The sequence below is a fragment of the Aptenodytes patagonicus genome, chromosome 3 (assembly GCF_965638725.1).
Source record: "Aptenodytes patagonicus chromosome 3, bAptPat1.pri.cur, whole genome shotgun sequence".
NCBI lineage: Eukaryota > Metazoa > Chordata > Aves > Sphenisciformes > Spheniscidae > Aptenodytes > Aptenodytes patagonicus.
In genome coordinates, this window is record NC_134951.1 from 94,066,143 (window position 1) to 94,084,952 (window position 18,810).

Sequence of the window (18,810 nt, forward strand, 5' to 3'; positions counted from 1 at the left end):
TCCGCTCTCACTTAGATGCTGACCTATGCAAACTTACCATGTGGTAAAACCTTTCTCTCTTCCTCTTTCTACAGAAGTTTGACCTGTTCATGTACTTCACTACAAAAAGGCCAGCTATGATTAAAAGATTATGGACCAGGTCAGTAATGAACTTGGACTGAATTTGGACACCTGAGTGCAAAACTACACCTGTCCCTGATGGTGCCCAAATGGTTGTACATGGTCACATCATTGCCTGCCCTCAGCTCAGGGGCCATACCACTTGGTGAGCGTCAAACCCAGAACAGGTGGATTTATTTGCCATTTCCAAATAGGTGAGGTTTCCCCTATTTCATTTACCTGTGCATCACTGCACACGGAGGGAGGGAGACACAAGGGATCTTACATTTTTGTGTTGCCTGAAACATGTAAGCCCACTAGTTATATTATAAACAAAAACTTTCTTAAAAAATGTTGAAGTTAGGTTTGTAATGAGGATTAGATTACCTGAAGTGAGCTTCCCTTCAGTGAAGTCAGATTTTCAGCTGTTACCCAACATGGCCTTTACCCAGCTGCTACCCAAAGCAATGTTTTTTAAACAAAAACTGTATACCTTAAAAATTCTGCATGACAGATGATCTCAAAATGAAGATTTATTTAAGGGACTGTGACTAAGTTCCATCAGCAAGTGTCTGGTCCTCCAGGTCTGCTGCTAACCCTGCCTGAAAACACCAGACCTCCTTACTGAGTCTTGGCCAGATTATATCTCCTCTGTCCACACTGACATCGCTTACACACATCCTACCACAGTTCTCTCTTTCTGCTGTTTTATCTTCTAGAGCGTAGGTAATCTCTAAGTAGATCACAATTCAATGCTGTCACTACATTTTGCTCAAAAATTAAGAACCTTCTCAAACTCTCTTTGAAACCAAAGTATTTCAACTCGCTGGTCTCGTTCGTTAGCTGCTTCATTAAGACTTTCAGGGGACAGGTTAGAGGTCTGCGTTCCTTTGCTTTCAGGCTTCATATTACAGTGGAAACAAAGCTACTCCACGTCAGTGCTACCCACTTGGAAATGAATAGAGCAGCAATTTTGGTACAATATTTTACTGAAGAGAGTTACTGAGCTGCTGCTGCTGTGGTGGAGTGAGGCCATAATATGCATCAGCCTTACTTACTAGGTGTGTATGTGTATATATGTATATGTGCTTATCTATGTCATGCAATAGTAAAGACTCTGTCCCTTGAAATTTATCACCTACTCTAAATGTGCATTCATACATTTAATAATATTTTCAATGGATCCCGCTAAATCCTGCCTTAACTAACAAGCAAATGAAAATACGATATAGTAAAACTTAAAAACTACCACCACAAACAGTACTACCAGTTAACAGAAAACTCAAGTGAGGCCTCTGACTGGAAGCAATGGTGGGAGACATGAACACATACAGACATGGAGCGTTTGTCCATCCCCTAGACAATCGTGTTCAATACCTATTGTCTTCAAACTAGTGGCTTCCTGACGGCACAGTCAGCTCTTTTGCAAACAGGTCTTTCCCTGTAGCAAATCCCAGCACTGAAGTGGAGCCACACAATACGGTTCACCTCTTGCTCCCGCACTTTGTGTTGCCAGCTCTTGGGTGGCTGGAAATTGCTTCTGTCAGGAAAGAGCAGAGGCGGCGGCACTCGGAAATGTTGTGATAAAAAGAGACAGCCAGTGCCCTCCTCAGTGTTTTGTTTTGATACTCTTCAGCTCTCCATTACACACGATAATGAGAGGCTGAATACCCTGGATAATGACAAACTTAGATAGTTTTTCTTTTTCTGCCCACTCAGTGTTTCTGCTCCGCGGTTCCCAGGATGCTCATTTCCAGGATGCCAGGTTAGCTCACAGGCAGCGATGCAGAAATGTGCCAGCCCACTGGCAGCATCCTTGACCCCGAGCCCCAGGCGGAGCCGGCCAGGCTGGGGGAGCTCAGGTGGGTGCAGCGTGGCCAGGGCTGCAACACTGCTGGGTTTCTGGAAGCAACAGAGCTGTGTTCACACACCACTGCATTTGAGTTAAGTCCTGCCATGTCCTCACTGGCTCTTTGCCCTTGATACAATTTACACACAAATTAGATAATCCATCCACGGAAAATGAGAAATGGATCTATCAGCTGTTTCTTTTGTAAAACTACCACCCTGCAGCAGCAATGATGAAGCATGACCTCGGTGTAGGCACTGTCACTGTTGCTTTGAGACCTTGCCAACCACATTCAGCATGCCAACAGCTACACCCCTCAATGAGCTGACGTGGGTACCAGAAGCTGAACCTTAGGAGGACTTTTTGCCTGTGCCGGTTATCCTGATCATCCGCTGCTTCTGACATCTCAGCTCCATCACTCGGTGGTAGTCCAGCTATTTCTATGTAGTCCTGTCATGTGCTCTGTGGTCACAGCCTGAGCCTTTGCCATCCAACCATGTCTTGGTTTGCCAGAAGCTCGCTCTTCAGTACTCTCACTCGCACTGGTCTGAGATCAAGAGGCTTCTTCGATAACCCGCTGACCTGAGACTTTAAAGCTATATAGCTGTCCATGGATTTCTGAAAATAATCTACTTGAGTGGAAAATAAGTGGCTAAATGCCACTGAAGGTCTATGCCCAAAAATTTTAGAGTATTTCTATCAGCATCTGCAGGTAAGGAGTTATCGTGGGGACTTCAGCCCTCCACTAGCACTGGGAAATGACACATAGCCACCTAGCTGCAAAACCCCAGTATTTAGATGTCTGGCCCCTAGCACCTATGTATCTCTAAACTTCCAGTCCTAAGGTCTCAGTCCTTTTGCCCATGATTATCTGAATAAATAAACCTCACAAAGCCTTATGAAAAGGGTGATGATACTCTGAAAGCGTTAACTTGAATTAGTAAGACTTTTGGGGTTTGGGTTTTTTTTAAAGTAGATCTGCTAGCTAGATCTGCTAACAGATTTGCTGTCTGGAGAGGCTTTCTGCCAGTCCACTTCATTCTGCCTCATGAGGGATTACCATAGCAAGCCTGAACTTCTATGTTAAGAGAATCAAATGAATTATGGATCATTATACCTTAGTAGCACAGTTGAGACTTCTTGATAAATCTTTGTTGTTGTACTGTTTATTGATATGCTGAGCTGTTATACAGTTTCCGTAAGTACTGGAGTAGAGATTCACAAATAACAGGTAATCACTTTCACTTAAATCCAGGTAATCCAGGTAATCACTTTCCCTTAAACCAAACACATATACGGGATTATTAGATCAGAAGTAGCGACAAACTACCTGTCTTTCCAATGTGTCTTTTGAACTCTGTATCTCCTGTATTTATTCTAGATTTTTTTTTCACCAATAATGATCTTAGATAAAACAGTGTATGTTCACTCATACATGTTATCTATACACTTCTGAATACCCAGGTGGAATTGCAGATTATAGTTTGCATTCCAGCACCCTGGAATATGATGCCAGCCCTTTCTGTGATAATCTTGCAAATGCTGTGATCTTGATTGTCTCAATAAAATTTTCTTTTAGGAGATCTGTATACACATACTTAACATGTTAATTGTTTTGTGTATCTCATTTAGAAGTCTTTGCGAGCATTTTATTAGAGTCCCACACCCAACTTCATCAGAAAGAAGTCCATGCTAACCCTCATGTCATACTTCTACCTCTCTGTGGCCAGACTCACAGACTTGCTCTGTCACTAATCCTCCGACTTCAGGGAAACTGCTTAAGGAATAAGATGCTATTCACATGAGTAAAGGCATCACAGCCTGTCTCTTCAGAAGCTATTTTTCCTGTTTAAATCTGACATGCACCTAACTAATCTGGTATTTGTAATCTTTAGAGCTGTGTAGTTTACTCCTGGCTGCTAGTTGTAGTCCTTTTACTACAGTGCTGAACTGCATAGGGAGACTGAAAAAAATTCAGCCGAAACATCAGTGGAGTAAAGCTTCGCTTCCCAAAAGAGAAAAACTTGACAAATCTGACAGGCTAGTGCAAAAGGAGCATAGAAATCCCTACCAAAAATATGTGGGAGGGAACATTTATTTAAAATAGGACCGCCTAATTCAGCTGCTAAATCAATGTAAGGAGCTCTGTACGTCTGTGTGTGCTAGAGGGAGAGGGAGAGACAGAGGGAGGGAGAGACAGAGAGGGAGAGAGGAGCAGAGGGAAGGAGGGAGGAAGGGAGGGAGGGAGGGAGGGAGAGAGGGAGGGAGGGAGAGCAATGTGCTTTTCACAGAGCTGGGAGCTTGATGGGAATGTTTGATTAGCTCCTCTCTGAAAGAGAAAAGGTGTCCAGGCCTCCCTCCGCTGCTTGCCTCTCCTTCTGTAGAATAATGTTGGCTGAAGTTTGGGGTACAGAAAAGCTTGGAAAAAATAGCACTTTCATACTGTGTGGAGAAAAGGAATAAAAAGTTGCACACCTCAAGCAAGGTAATTCTGATGTCATTTCTCTGCTATATTTATTTATGAGGGAGAGGGGGGAGTTGCTTTTTTGCTTGTTGATAATAGTTAAATATTTTCACTGCTAAGAAACTGTAGGGGTGTAATTTTTTGTTTAGCATTCCAGCTGTGTGCATAGGATCAAAGACCTAAGAAGATGAATACATAGATGTAGAATGAAACTGTACTTTAAATTATATATACTTCATTAATTATTTATAAAAGCATTAAACCCCTACTGTTAAAGTGGACACATATACTCACTGCCTGAACAGCAAGGGCTTAACTATTTGATAAAGAATGGTGTATATTAGTCACACACCAATAGACATATATATGCCTACTGTTCAAATAGTGTGTAACAGGTAATGCAACTTGTTCCCTAGGTTTAAAATTGTTTTGCTTTCAAGACTTTTTCTTTGTCTCTCTGATCGATAAGAAGGTGTGTGTTGTATCATTAATCAGCACTACCTGACACTGGGGAACACTAATCTCCAAGATACAGAATGGAAAATGGTATTATTCCAGTGATATGTATTTATATGGTGTGAACTCCCTTGCTAGATGGGTAGGTACGGATTTATGAACAGTACAGTAGCCTAGACACTATATATCCTTTTGTGCTGAGTGCTTGTTTTGCTGGTGGGGCTCCAAAAATGAATAGCGTTGTCAAGCCTGCCACAGCCATTCAGCTCTCTGCGGAGAGATCAGAGTCTCGATAAGTCTCTTCAAAATGTGATTTCTCTCAGACTAGTACGAACATGAACCAAATGCCCCAAGCAAACTTTCAACCCTAGTTAATATTTTGCTCCTAGAGTTTATGGGAACTACACCACATCCAGAGCAAAAAAAGAATTACAGGTTACAGAGGCAGATCCTCCTTGGAGCACACTCCTTTTCCTCTAACCTCTCCGAAATTTAAACAAAACACCAAAATCAAGCAAGCACACACAGAGAAACAGGAGTTTAGATGGCTTTTAAAACACACTTGACTGAGAACAGCAATGGAGTTATATAATTTTATAGCTTGTATTTTACCATATACATCCTAAAGTTAAAAACACCTTGCATTTGACTACACTCAAAGAATATCTATGTTTTTCTGTATCTGTAGTATCATGTTCTTCAGACTTTATTCAGCTGACCACTTGAATGACAGTCATGGCTGTAAGACCAGTCTCTTTCAGAGATGCAAAGAGAGCTCAAGCAAAAAATAACTGCATTACACATGCACATTACTTTTGGAATATTAAATTAGTATCTTATTTTAAACAGACTTACTTTGCTTGCATATTTTATCTAATCCTTCGAGTTGCTGGGGTTGTTCTCACTGGGATGACAGAAAAGACTTCCTGTCTTTCTGTTATTCAAGACATAAGAACTATCTTTTTAAAAAAGAAACCTTGACTGTCCTGCCAATATAATTGAATATTGCTTTGTGTTTCCACCTGTAGTAGGAATGTTATGATCTTAACTTGCTCACTACTTTATGTAAGACACTTCTTTCCTCAGTAGTATTCTTACGCATGACTTACCACTGGCTGGTTGAACCAAGTGGTTTTACTAGCTAAACCAGGTTTCTTCACACTTGGGATGCAAGGAAGATAATCCATGGAGTTTCTCTTATGTCTAATAAGAAAGAGATCCTACCACGGTCTTTCCTTTAGTGGAGACATTAACAAGGTGTTGCCTCTTTACCCAGCTACTTCTTACTTTCACAGAAGTAGTGGGAAATTAATTTTTACACTCCCTTTTGTCAAACTTGATTAATTGGAATATTTCTAAAAGGGGACTGCCTGAGCCACAGTGTGAACACAGAAGCTGGGAAAACAGGCTAATTACTTCACGTGAAACAACAGAATTATTTATTATTTCTGGCCATTGCTTTTTAGAAAACATTGCTAAAAATAAACCTGAAGTTCACATAACAGTGGCATCAAAGACTTGCGGGTACCTGGTCTGCCTTTTCCTTTTCACCTCTGAACCACAAGTAAAGCTCTAGACAGAAAATACTGCCCAGTAGCTTTACATGCTAACCCAAGGCTCCGGATATCCATGTTCAAGTCCCTGTTTTACCAAAAGTCTCCTAAATTATGATAGGTAGGCACCTGGCTGAAATGAGCAATAAAAGTGATAGCTCAGTTTACTATCTGCAGCTATGACTGTATTCCTCCTCCAATGTCTTGAAGCTAAACACATCATAGAAAAAAATGCTGTGGCACTCACAGACATGAACTCCCTGTGCAGAGGGACTGGCATGGGCAGGTGCCGGAGCAGTGAGGCGCGTGTTGGCCCATTGCAACAGGGTGGGGAGGCACTGTCATTTCTGGATGGGTGGTGAAAAGCAATAGTCCAGGATTTCCTGACAGCCCCGGGGGATCTCCTGGCCCCCTGAAGCTCTGAGTCCACCAAGACTCCTCCAGCGTGCTGCAGCATCAGCTGAGGTTTAGACCTCCCATTTAGGGCTCAGAAAGTGGACACTGAATAGGTAATACATTCTTCCTTCTGAAAGCCCATCCATCATACAGGTCTCATTGGTCTGTGCTGGAAAACAGAAACAGAACAAAACAAACATAAATGCAAAACTACAGTTTGGGGTTGGTTTTTTTAAGGAGAGAAAAGTAATAGTCGGAGTATGTGTCGCACATAAAGCTAGGGAGGATGCAGCTACATCAGTCACAGGTCTGCCCTCCTCACCTTTCTCCTGTGGAGTAGTTTTTAAGGCCAGAGTCAGAGAGAGAAATAGGTGCTTAACACCTACTTAGAGCACTTCAATTCCTCTTCTGAACTTGCCGGGGCACAAGGAGCCCCCTTGTCCCAGCGCTGGCCTGGGGTGCCCGTGCTAGAGCTCAGCTGGGACCTGGGACAATGCAGCCCCTGTTCTGGGCCCGGCTGTCGCACAGAGACTATAATTATCTCTCTTCTAATGACCAGCCAGGCAAGATAACAGTTTTTATGCTATGTTTAGAAAACAATGTCTTACTACAAATTGACAGTTCATTCGCCTGTAAAAGAGCCCCTCTAACAGTCCTAGAGCAGCTGCCATTCTTTTGCATCCCAGTTCCTTTATTTGCTGCATATTTCACACTTGGAAAACTTGGGTGAATGCTGCACAGGCAGCACAGCCTCCCCCTGCTACAGGAGAGGCTGAGACAGGCGCAGAAGTGCCCAGAAAATCTGTAGCCGTTTAGATTGTATCTCTATTAGTAAATTAAACTCTTACTGTCTGGCTCACAACGGCCTGCGTGGCCCTTGTGAACTCTTTTAGCCCCCGACCCGAAGGGGCTGCAGGCGCTGCTGCAAGCGCTACGGAGGGGAGCGGTAAGACTGCCTTTTACTGACTCCTTCATAATGCCCTGCAGAAAGCAAGCTGCCGCAAAAAGTGGGATGTGAAGGGACTTGCTGCAGATAAAACAGGAGCATGTATTACTGATGAGCCTTTCTTCCAGTGCTGTGGCCCACAGACAAGTCGGGGATCTGCTGAAATTATGTAGGCTCCTAAGGCATCTATGGGGTAGCTATACTGGCCAGCTGAGATTGCAGGCTGTGTGGATATACCTGACCCTTGCAAACACTGGGAGGTATCAAAAGTGGGCAGTCCTGACAGCGTGGCTCTCGTGGGTTAGCTACCCGAGTATTTGCTCTGGGGTCTGCAAACATTTTGCACCAAACTCTGTGCTGGGACAGCTGTACATTTAGTGGTGTCTGAGAGCTGCTCCCATATCCTCTGCCAGTGCCCTGCCAGCAGAGGAGCAGAGCCCGCTCCCTCTTCCTGCACCCAGCTCACCCTCACCTCTCTTGCCGCCACCTCTAAGCTGGCATCTCTGCTCTCTGCAGCAGGACATGGCTGGGTTGCTTTGGGCTGCCTTTCCTATTCAGACTCATTTTTCAGCAAATGAGCCCTGGAAAAAAAACAGAAAGTGTTGATCAGAAAGAAAATTTCCCAGAGACCTGGAACCAGCAATATTTCTCAGGAAAATGTCTTTTAATTAAAAAAAAATAACACCATCTGCAGCTTTGCCTTCCCTTTTGAAGCAGAGCACCCAAATCTATAGCTCATATCCCAAACTGGAAACATATTTGCATTCAGAACAGTATTTATAACCACCTCTGCTTCATTCAAATCATCTAGGTTTAAGCTGTTTTTAACCTGACAAGTCTTACTGTCATGACTGAACCAGCTTTCTAGCACCCATTAAGTCCATCCTACCTTTGCTTTATCTCCAGAGCTTCAGAGTGCATTTAGAGGTCAGTGGCACATTAAGAACACGACCTGTGTCAGTTATCCTTAAAGCATCTCATTCTACAGGACATCGCATAGACACAGATATAAAAAATACTTTCAAGACCAACTTGCATTTGCAAACTGTTTTTCAGCCTGTCACCTTATAAGATCCCTTTGTAAATGTAACACATGTAACACAGCAGCCAACAGTGTCTCAGCTGGCAGCTGGTTTCACATGAAAAAAAAGTGCATAATTGCCAAGTGACAGTTTTACATGCGCCAAAATTTCTGGAAAAATTCTGAATGGTTTTGTGTAGCCTCATGCAGTCCTTTAATGTCCCCACCAGGATGAGTTGGGGATTTCCAGCACCTCCAGGTTTATACATTTTTTACCTCTCCAAAATCACTTGTTTACAGGGAAGTTTGGATGCAGCCACCTCTGTGCCTCTCGATCTCCCTGCCAGGTTCCTTTAAGGATGCAGAAGGCTCCGTTCTTTCTATTTTCCCCAAATACGTAGTTTACCCTTGAGTCCGTAGAACAAGGGTGAGACATAGAGGAAAGCTGGCAGCAATGCTGTGTATCCTGGCCCTGGTCACCTTTAGTGAGTCAGAGTTACGAAAGGGTAACAGCTCCGTGACTCCGGGGGCTTTCTTCACAGCTGCCAGCCAGCTGAGAACGATGGGAGCCCATCCTGCTCACCTTGGTGGGAGCCCATCTTTCTCACCTCTCTTGCAATGCATCTGCAGCACTCCAGCTTTTTGTTGTCCTAGGCTTGGTGGAAGTTTTTGGACATGAAGCATATAAAGAAAGAGAGGCTTTTTGGAAATGAGGCTAAATGGGAAGGAGAAGAGTGTCCAGATGAGGGAGGGGAAAGGTTAGAGAAGTTTAGAGTAGTTGCAGTGGAACAACTTAATACAAATGGGATTGCTTGCAAGGTGAAATACAGGCATCACACAAGTCAGACAAGTCTTCTTTCACCCTGCTTTGGGGACAGTCTTTCTACCAACCTGCGTCTCAAAATATGTGGTAATTTGGGACGTAAGTCTCAGGCTTCCATGGTCTACATCTTCTATTCTCAATGGTATCTTCTATTCTCAATGGTGAAGTCTGTGTGTAGAAAAAAGTATGTTAGGCAATAATTAGATTTTAAGTAGAAGCTCATATGGTAATCTCCTAAAGCCAAAGTTCTGAATAAAATTCCTGAGCATGGAAGTGGATTATGCAATATTGAGGTCTGCAGGCTTAGTTTTGTTTTAAAAACAAAAGACCATAAATTACAAGTTCCTGCTCCCAGTCCATGTGATAAGCACAGTTTTCCTTTTTGATCTTGGGCTCTCAGAATCCTGTGATTCATCTCTATGCCAAAACAGGTTTTAAAAGCTTCTAATATGCAAAATTAGTAAATCAGTGTCAGCCTGGTCCTGAGACACATTTCTCAACAATTTCTGGCTGAAGCTGTACTGTCACAAGTGGCTCTGGAGGCCACTTTCTCTGCCACCATGTTTTCTAGCTCTTCAAGTCCCCTCCAGGGCACACAGTTATTAAGGGATGTAGTTTTGGAAGCATAGCCATCCCTCATGTTGTCTGCATGACCCATATGTTAGAGAGCCCACTCCTGCCAGTTGCCACGGGCTGCCAACACACGTGACATAAGGCTGCACAGCTTGGCCCACACTGTATCAGGTCTCTCACCAGCACCTCCACCAACAGCATGTCTTCAGAAACCCAGCACTACCCATAATAGCCTCATTTATAATGCTGGCACCCATGCAAACCCATAGCTCGCTTTCATCCCAAAAGCAGCACGGAGCCCCGAGATGTCTTCTGTAGTCATTAAAAAATGGAAACGGTATTCACAGGTCCACAGTTTTCAAATGGCTCCCCACAACAGCCACGTCTGGTGAGAGACCTCAGCTTGAACGTGCCTGTTGGGTTACAGGTGGGCTGCAGACCAGCACCAGGCGGGAGGGGTACAACTGAAACACGCTGTAGCAAAGCCAAAGCAGCAATGACCACTAGCTGGGGAGGTCAGCCTGCCGCAGTAACAAGGCGTAAGGCTCCATCCTCGCTGCAGCCTTTCACCATGAGACCTTGAGGAGCAGGACTCACCTCTGACCCAGGAGGAGGAGACAGGACAGACTTCCAAATCCAAAGATCTCTCTGGAGACAACAGCAGAGAAGCATCCAGCTGATCCACAGAAGTATTGGTAGACTCTGCCTAAAGACAAGACTAGGCTAATGACTAGCCTTTGATGTTCTCTGTGAGGAGTATGAGAAAGCACAGATCTAGTGAGTGGCCTCAGGAGCCCCTCATGGCTCAGACCAGCAGTACATGAATGCCATCTTCAGTAGGAGATCCAGATGTGCCTTTTGCACCTGGCTACCACAACAGCTTGTGCATATCCTCTGAGCATCCAGGTGGCACCTCTATATCCCATGCCTAAGGAAGGGGGGAGCCTGGGCTCCACCTGCAGGGCACGGGATAGGGTGGCCACGCACAATGTCCTGGGATGTGGGGTCGGGCATCCTGCCCCTCGGCAGCTGACCCTGCAAGGAGGCAAAGGATTTGGAGGTCCCAGCAAAGCAGCACTAGAAGATGACTGAGGGTCATAAGGTGTTTTGGGGTTGTTTTCTGATTTGCCTTTTGTAGCAACCTCCTTTGTAGCACAGGTTGGTCTTTTCTAAAGTAAAGGTATCAGAGAGATATCTGAGAGAGCTGGAGGGAAAAGTTCCCAAGCAGGAATAATGCAGTTAGTCAGGAAGAAATAATTTTTTTTGAAAAGTACAAAATATATAAGGGGAAAATGTTAAGCAGTGCAAGGAGCATGAGACTATCATTTTTACAGAGAACTATAACGCAAAATTGAAACTACTTTCTTAACTTTGTTTCACTGGTTTCCACCACAGAAGCAGATTTCAGCTTAGCTTTTCCAAATGCTGTCTACAACTTCCCCAGTGCTTCCTGATTTGCTGAAGGTATTTTGTGTAAGATGCTTCCTTGATCAAGTTGTCATTACTAGACATCGATGAATTTCGCCACTTACTGCCTTATTTCAGACCAGTGCCACATGCCAGGGTAGTTCCAGATACTTTTTTAAAATTACATACATTTTCTGAATCCTTATCCAGCCACTCCATGGCTTTGGCACGAGGCATCAGTAGTCATACTGACTGCAGGAGATACTGAATTGATAAAGGTTTTCTGTAAGATGTTGTATAAATTTACTAGCATGCTTAAGGATCAGTTTTGCTTTTGACCTATACATGTAACTCACTTTTGTAGTAAAGGGATACATGTAGTTTTAATAAGCAGAGCGTAAACATCCTGAAGTTTCTCTAAATTTCTGCTTCTAAGTTTCTACCAAAAAAAAAGGTGTCAAGTTTTGTTTGAACATGCTACAGAAATTCCAAAAACCATCCCCAGGGTGATGTGCAGTTTCTTCAGTGCCTTTAACACAAATTCTTCAATTTCAGACCAAATACGTACCTTTTGGGGAATTCTGACACACTACAATAATTCTTAGTTTGCAGGCAGCACAATAGCATAGTTAGTCAGCGCTCTTTTCATTGTGCATCCAACCTGAGAAACCATGTATCGCACTTCAAAAAGTCACTTTGACTTGTTAAAACCATTTGTTGGAAATAGAAAATGGTGCATTTTCTAAAAAGTAAAAGAAATGTGGCCACGAATCTCATGCCACAAAGCTAGCACAGCCCTCAGGCACTGCTGAATTGCAGGTGCTTCCTTTTGCCCTGTTTCCTGGGGAAATGGCAGTGCCAGGGGTTGACGGTACCTGGCTGGGGTCTGGCTGATGTTAAGCAGAAGTAGTCAAATTAGAAAAGGGAAATAAGTTCTCTGCAACAGTGAGCAAGCTCCAGCGCACAGAGGGAGCATGGGCTCGAGCCTGGGAGTGAGGGGGACAGATACATGAGCAGACAAGAGCCGTGGTGGGGAGGAGGACGGAGGGAGGGAGTTGTCTGGACAGGGATTCACAGGTTTGAGCTAACAGTGATTCCCAATGAGCCATAAAAGCTGCGCATCACAATGAAAAAAATTAATGCATAAAACATTAACAGACACCAGGAAAGTACAGGGTAATGACCCTCATAGAAATCGTCACCTGGATAGTCCAAATTATATTTTCTCTCTGAGTGGGTGACATATTCTAAATGTATCTCTTCCTTTGCTGGAAGGGGCAGGTCAGACCAGCATAATTGATGGTTATCTTGCTGAGACAGATGAAAAAGTATAATCATTGCAGTTTTATTTAGGCTCTGAGAAATGTCTGGCAAGTTAAATCACACTGTAGTTTTAAATTACCTTATTCTGAAAGAGCTCTGTGGGAAGTAGAGAAATAATGTGTCACTGTTACTTCAACCTTATGTTGGTTTAATTTCAGGGCATTGCATGAACACAAAATGAGTAGTGCAGGGCTGCTTGGGTGTTTTTATTTGGCTCTAAATTGCTGAGTATAGCATCTCGTCATTATACCTACCTGAATGGAGCTATTTTGGACTAAATTCTTCTTGCAAATCTGCATATACACATTTCTTAAAGCAGCTCTGAAAAAAAGGATTCCTGTGCCCACAGTGCAACTTAGGTAGAATTTAGACCTCTGAATCCACCCATACCTCACTTCAATGACTTGGGAGCGACTTGACAGGTACCTCACGAGAGGTGCTGGCTACCGGCAGTCCCCCCTAGCCCTCTTCTGAGTCAGGGACCTCATGGAGCAGAGCAGGCACCGTTTAAAACATGATGTGGCAGCCACAACAATCAAAGCTTTTTTAATAGGAAGCAAGTGGTGAGAACCCTTAATCAGGGTTAACTGTATCAGGGCTGTCTGTGGCCTCAGAGAGTTTGAACCCATGTTTCCTTCATCATGAAAGAGGTCCCCCATCATCAGACTCCAGGGCACAAAAGATTGGGACACCCCCCATTCTCCATGATGAAGCAGGACCCCTGTGCAACCAGGAATGCCAAACATGGGGTCAGAAAGAAAGCAAGTGAGAAGGGGCCTGACTTGCTCCTTGCCTGGGAACAGAGCAGAGCCAGAGTCTCTGGCTTTGCTCCTGGAAGAGCATGTGTTTCACAGTAGCTCACTGCTGCATAAAAAGTAGAGTGAGTCCAGGGAGAGGGAAGGTCCTAGGACCCTACGTCCTCTTCCCTATCTGAATGTCCAAAGCACAGGGCTGCCGCAAGGCTCTGTGGGCATCTTCACAGCTCCTAGGATCCCAGACGCACAGTGGTCTAGTTTCAGTAGAGAGGGGAGAACATGCCCAGGCATCCTTGGTACCCTTGAGGATGGCACCCTCGGGGATGGCACCCTCGCTCTCAAAAAAATCTCTTCAATCACTTTGTAGAGGGCCTGCAAGAGGTGAGGCCTCTGCTCTCTCCAGGGTAATTTTGAACTCTTGAGGCTTCTCCAAGCAGAGGCTATAACCTCTGACCTAACACTGCTGTGCACGGGTAGCCACGGTCTTTCAGGCCACACGGGGAAACTTTCCGTGTTTGTTTGTTAGGGGCAATAGGCCTGCACCCATTTTAGGCAGCTCACAGACCACCCAGGAGGCTAAACAGCCCAACCTGCCTGTAGTTACTGCATGCTGACACCAGTAAGCCAAGCCAGACAGCTGAACTTCTTTGAGAAACAGGGCCGACAGCTACCTCTGTATAGCAGCATGGTGTAAACCAGCACGTGTTTAAGAAACGGAGCGGTGTCCAAGCCCTCAGCACCCATCTCTGAAGCAAAAGGCCTAAAAGGCAAGGAAAAACTGCAGCAGCCATCCCCCTGCTGTCGAAGGGGTCACTACCATGGGGGTGGAGGACCGCCGCTGACCGGGTGTGGGATTTGTGTGGCCACAGAAAGCAGCTGACAAACAGCCTGTAGCTACTGCTTAGGTGGTAAAGGAAATTATTCAAAATGAATAGCCCTGACTGTAATCCTAACGCTAGCTGTGTGTGTTAACGCAAAGACTCTTTCAGGCAAAAGCACAAGCTGTCCCCAGGCTCAGAAACTTGTTTAGCAGCGGTTTGGTTGTTCAATTTATTAAACACACAATTGCCTAATGTGCGACGTCCGATACTTCTTACAACTCCTCCGCCACAGTGGAAACACCTGCAGCCATAAAAGCCTGAGTTTCCTTGTCGGCTCTTTCTGAGGCGCTGGATAATTAAGTAGAGTGCACCATGGTGCTCTGAAGCTCAGCACCGCCTCCAGGAAGCATTTTTGGGTACTCAGTCCAAGTTCCACCTGCCTCCGGCTGTCTGGCCAAGATGTGGGGTTTGCAACCACAGCAGAGGCTCCTCTGAAAGCTGAAGAAGGTCAAAGAATGCACATGGTACAGGAAACCTTGAGTTTCTTACTGACACTTCCCACAAATAGTGTGGGCAATTCGTTTTCTTCTCTTTGATAAGATAAAGTATATCATGTCCTATCTTTGCAGATGGTGCTAGAACAGATACTAGCTTTCTCTTGCTTCAATTATAGCAAGCCCCTTACAATTTCCTTCATATATGAAAGAAAACAGGTGAGTGTTCACTCACCTTTTTTATAGCAGAAGGTGATGAGGTCTGTGATATTTTTAATCCCTGGATGCGTATATTCTATTTCAGACCACTCAAAGAGTAAAGTCCAGCATCCCATGCAAACAAGCTCACCCTTGCAAAATAGCACCTTGGACCCTACCTTTTGTGACCTGGCCTGGGATACCTACAGGGCAATCTAAGCCTCTGAAATGAAATATAGTTATCAACTCGGCTTTTCTGGCACAGCAGAACTCATTACCTGCCTTTTTAAAATAAACAACCACTTGGATATTTTTTTTTCATGTACAGACTTTCAGAGCAACACAGTGCACTGGGGGTACATCATTCTTTCACTCTGACAAGAAAGGGGGTGAAATTAAATCATGTGTGACAAGTGTTAGCCATATTACCTAATGTGCACCGAAATGAACAGCTATTGTACTGCCGAGCACGGTACAATACCACAGGGACAGAGTATGAGCATGAAACAAAGAAAGGGTTAAACAAGTTTTTAAAAAGGGACAAAAGAAAACAAAAAAGAAATCTAAAATATTTTGTTCTAGAAGATGATGATCAGCTCTTGTTTATCCAAACCAGTTTACTCGCACCTACACCAAGCCCACTTGATTTTCCCATAAAGGGCACATATTTAACTCAACCCACAGTACTTAGAGATCATGTTGTTAACTCCACACTACTTGCTCAGATAGCTTTCAAACAAAGTCCACTTCTGTTTTTTTATGGTGCCAGTGCTGCTGCAATGTTACAGTCCCTTGAGAAGGGGAACAATAACACACACTATTGTGATACAAAGAGAGTATACAAACTAATTTCTGCGGCACAGATTACAGGAAATAAACTGCTTACTCCTGCAGAGACAAAGCACGTGGCACCAGCAAAGAATTTTGGTTTGCACGTGGAACAGACAGCAGTGCCTGACACCAAAAATCAAGGACTTAAAACCTACACTTCCATCAGAAAATGTTATAGTTTGCCATACAGTCACAATTTACACGGATTTAAACCATCTGTTTGTTTGTAGCATGTAGCAGCTCTCTCAGACCTTTACAAAAGTTAAGCTGCTAATAAAAGGTCAGTATAAAAATCTTACTTTATATGCAGAATGAATAGTTTGCTAACTCTCTCTCTTCCCTAACAGTCAAGCTTTTTCAAGTATTTGTGGTAGGGAAAAAATTATCAATATTCTTTCAAATAGAAATTTGATTTTAAAAGGTACAATAGGATCTGCACTGGGAAACACTGAAGGAGGTGCTTCTTACTACATTTGTACTTGACTTAGCTGGGATTTAAGCACATGTTAATGTAATGCATACACTTAAGTGCTTTCCTGGCATAAGGGTAACTTCTGTTATGGCAGACAGAAGGATACAGATGGGAAAATGTACTCTGATAAACAAAGATCCAGCATACAATTTAGGAGATTTAGTACTGAATGGTCACTAGTTACCAGTACTGACTGGGACTGCAAATACTGCATTAATGGAAATCTGATAAGGAGAAATCTCAGCAAAACTCATACTCCAGACTAACCCAAAGTAGAAACTTTTGATTTTGTTTTAAGGGGATCTATTAATTTGGTAAAGGAACAATAGCTTTGTGTTTAATAGCAAACTATCATTCTTGATCTACAGATAAAACATCCCCAAACCTCCCAGTGGATCTACACAGACTAAAAAGCCTGTCGTATGCATGGATTGGAGCCCTGCTTTCCCTTTCCTTCCCAGAGAAACAAAAACCCCCACTGTTTTATTGAGGCTGTTGCTCCCTGTACCAGTTTGAAGTAGCGGATGCCATGCTAGTGCACAATATAGGAGATGTCATACGGCTTAAATCAGGTGACTTCCTAGGCCCCACATACAGTGAATGCACACAGACATCCCACAACAGAAAGCTTGGAGCCTCTAAGCCAGGCACTTAATGGTCAGCAGTGTAAATCCTCCTGCGCTTTCCCCTGTGTGACAGCCCAAGGTCTGAAGGCCAGGACCCCCCCTTGAGAGTGTTGCCACCAAAGCTGTGTCACAGGATGTCTATGCATTTTTCCTGGCATGCCAGTGCCTAATGTAGAAATTAATATAGTGGCAAAAATAAGTTTCTTTACTATTATAATTTATTTCCATCAGGATACTAGTATAAACTGCACCAGCAAAAGTACAGTCCACAATAGAATGCTTTTGTATGTAGCTATGACAACAAAGCCGTTAAGTAAATCTAACAACAGCCTTGTCTAAATGCTTCTGTCAACTCTCTTATTGATAAAATACCTGTTATTGCAGGCTAAGGGGTCTGCTGAACTCATTTGCCCCCGACAGGCTTTACATATGAACTCCTTTTAGATTTCTTGGCCTCTTTCTGCAGGAAATTCATAATATTTTAGGAAAAAAAGCCCACTTTCTGTTGCCTTGAAAAGCAATGCCACCGGCAGACTAGGTAGAGATTGCAATTGCAGCCAAGCCCTGGGTAGTGCCACCCAAGAGGACTGGGATGGCTCCTGGGGCAGCTGGCCTTGGCTTGGGGACAGCAGGGCTTGTGGACGGCAGGGCCTTCAGAAAGCAACGAGAAGTCTTGCGCAGCACTGGTGGTACAGGTGGTTATACATTTAGTGAGACAGGAAAAGTTAAGTAGTGTTGGACTCTCTCCACAAAGCACACAGCAACCCACCCATGAAGCTAGCTTTTACATGAATCCTTTACCATCTCAGACCTTTTCTACTCTAATTAAACTGGAGATGAAAATACCTCAGCACCGAGCCAAGTACTGTCAGGACAAATTCTCACAGCTCTCTTTGACTTTAAATAAAGATGCCGCTGCTGAATTTATTCGCTGCAGATTCTGGGAATGCTCATATTAAGATGCCTTTTCCAAAGCCTAAGTCAGTGCCGGTATAGTCTTTAATGGTGCATGGTGGTTCTGCAAATTACTTGCAACTCTTATTCTGCCTCTTCATTTTCTGGCATTGACCTGAAGTGAGAACTCCTTGCAGGGGGGCAATTTTTTGATACCTCTGACGTGGTGATGGGTTGAGACATATAAGTGAAGAGAAAAGCATCTGAGCTAAGTTCCTCTGAACTCTCTTCTACGGCTTGTTACTATTTCCTTTAGCAGCTTCACAGTGGCAACACACTGCAGTAAATGCTTAAAATGGATTTTTCTTCCAGGAGATGGGCAAGGTTTTTTCACAGAAACTAACAGTGGCAGCAGAATATTACCACATAACTGCTCTTGCTGCTATTGCTTTTACAGTCTGGGGTCACCCCAGCTGCACTGTCCATCATTTTGCAGAAAGACACAAGAAAGTCTTGAGACACAGAAAGTGTTGAGCCACTTTCCACACCCCCAGGATTCAGTTCGGTGCCTTCTGAGCAACCTCTGTTGCTTTCAGCATTAGCAGCCTAGCAGGAGGACTGTTTTAGGGACATCATTAAGGAAAGACATAGTACTATTAGAAAGTGATACTGTTAGTATGTCCTGGCATTTGAAGTTCTCTGACCATAGCACAGAAGCAAAAATCAGAGGTGCAGCTGGTCCATGTAAAAAGGGGTATAAATTATATAGGCCTAGAACTGGCTGAACTCAGTTTAGTCTAGCATACCAT

At 43.8% G+C, this 18,810-nt stretch overlaps 1 protein-coding gene across 5 annotated transcripts in view; it reads left to right on the forward strand.

The window, feature by feature from the left end:
• The first annotated feature begins 4,248 nt into the window (after positions 1-4,248).
• VIT (vitrin) overlaps positions 4,249-18,810 on the forward strand; it is a 60,095-nt gene continuing 45,533 nt past the window's right edge. For all 5 annotated transcript variants that reach the window (XM_076334245.1, XM_076334246.1, XM_076334249.1 and 2 more), the window contains exon 1: positions 4,249-4,433. The gene's annotated coding sequence lies outside the window, so the exon portion shown is untranslated. The remainder of the gene's footprint in view (positions 4,434-18,810) is intronic.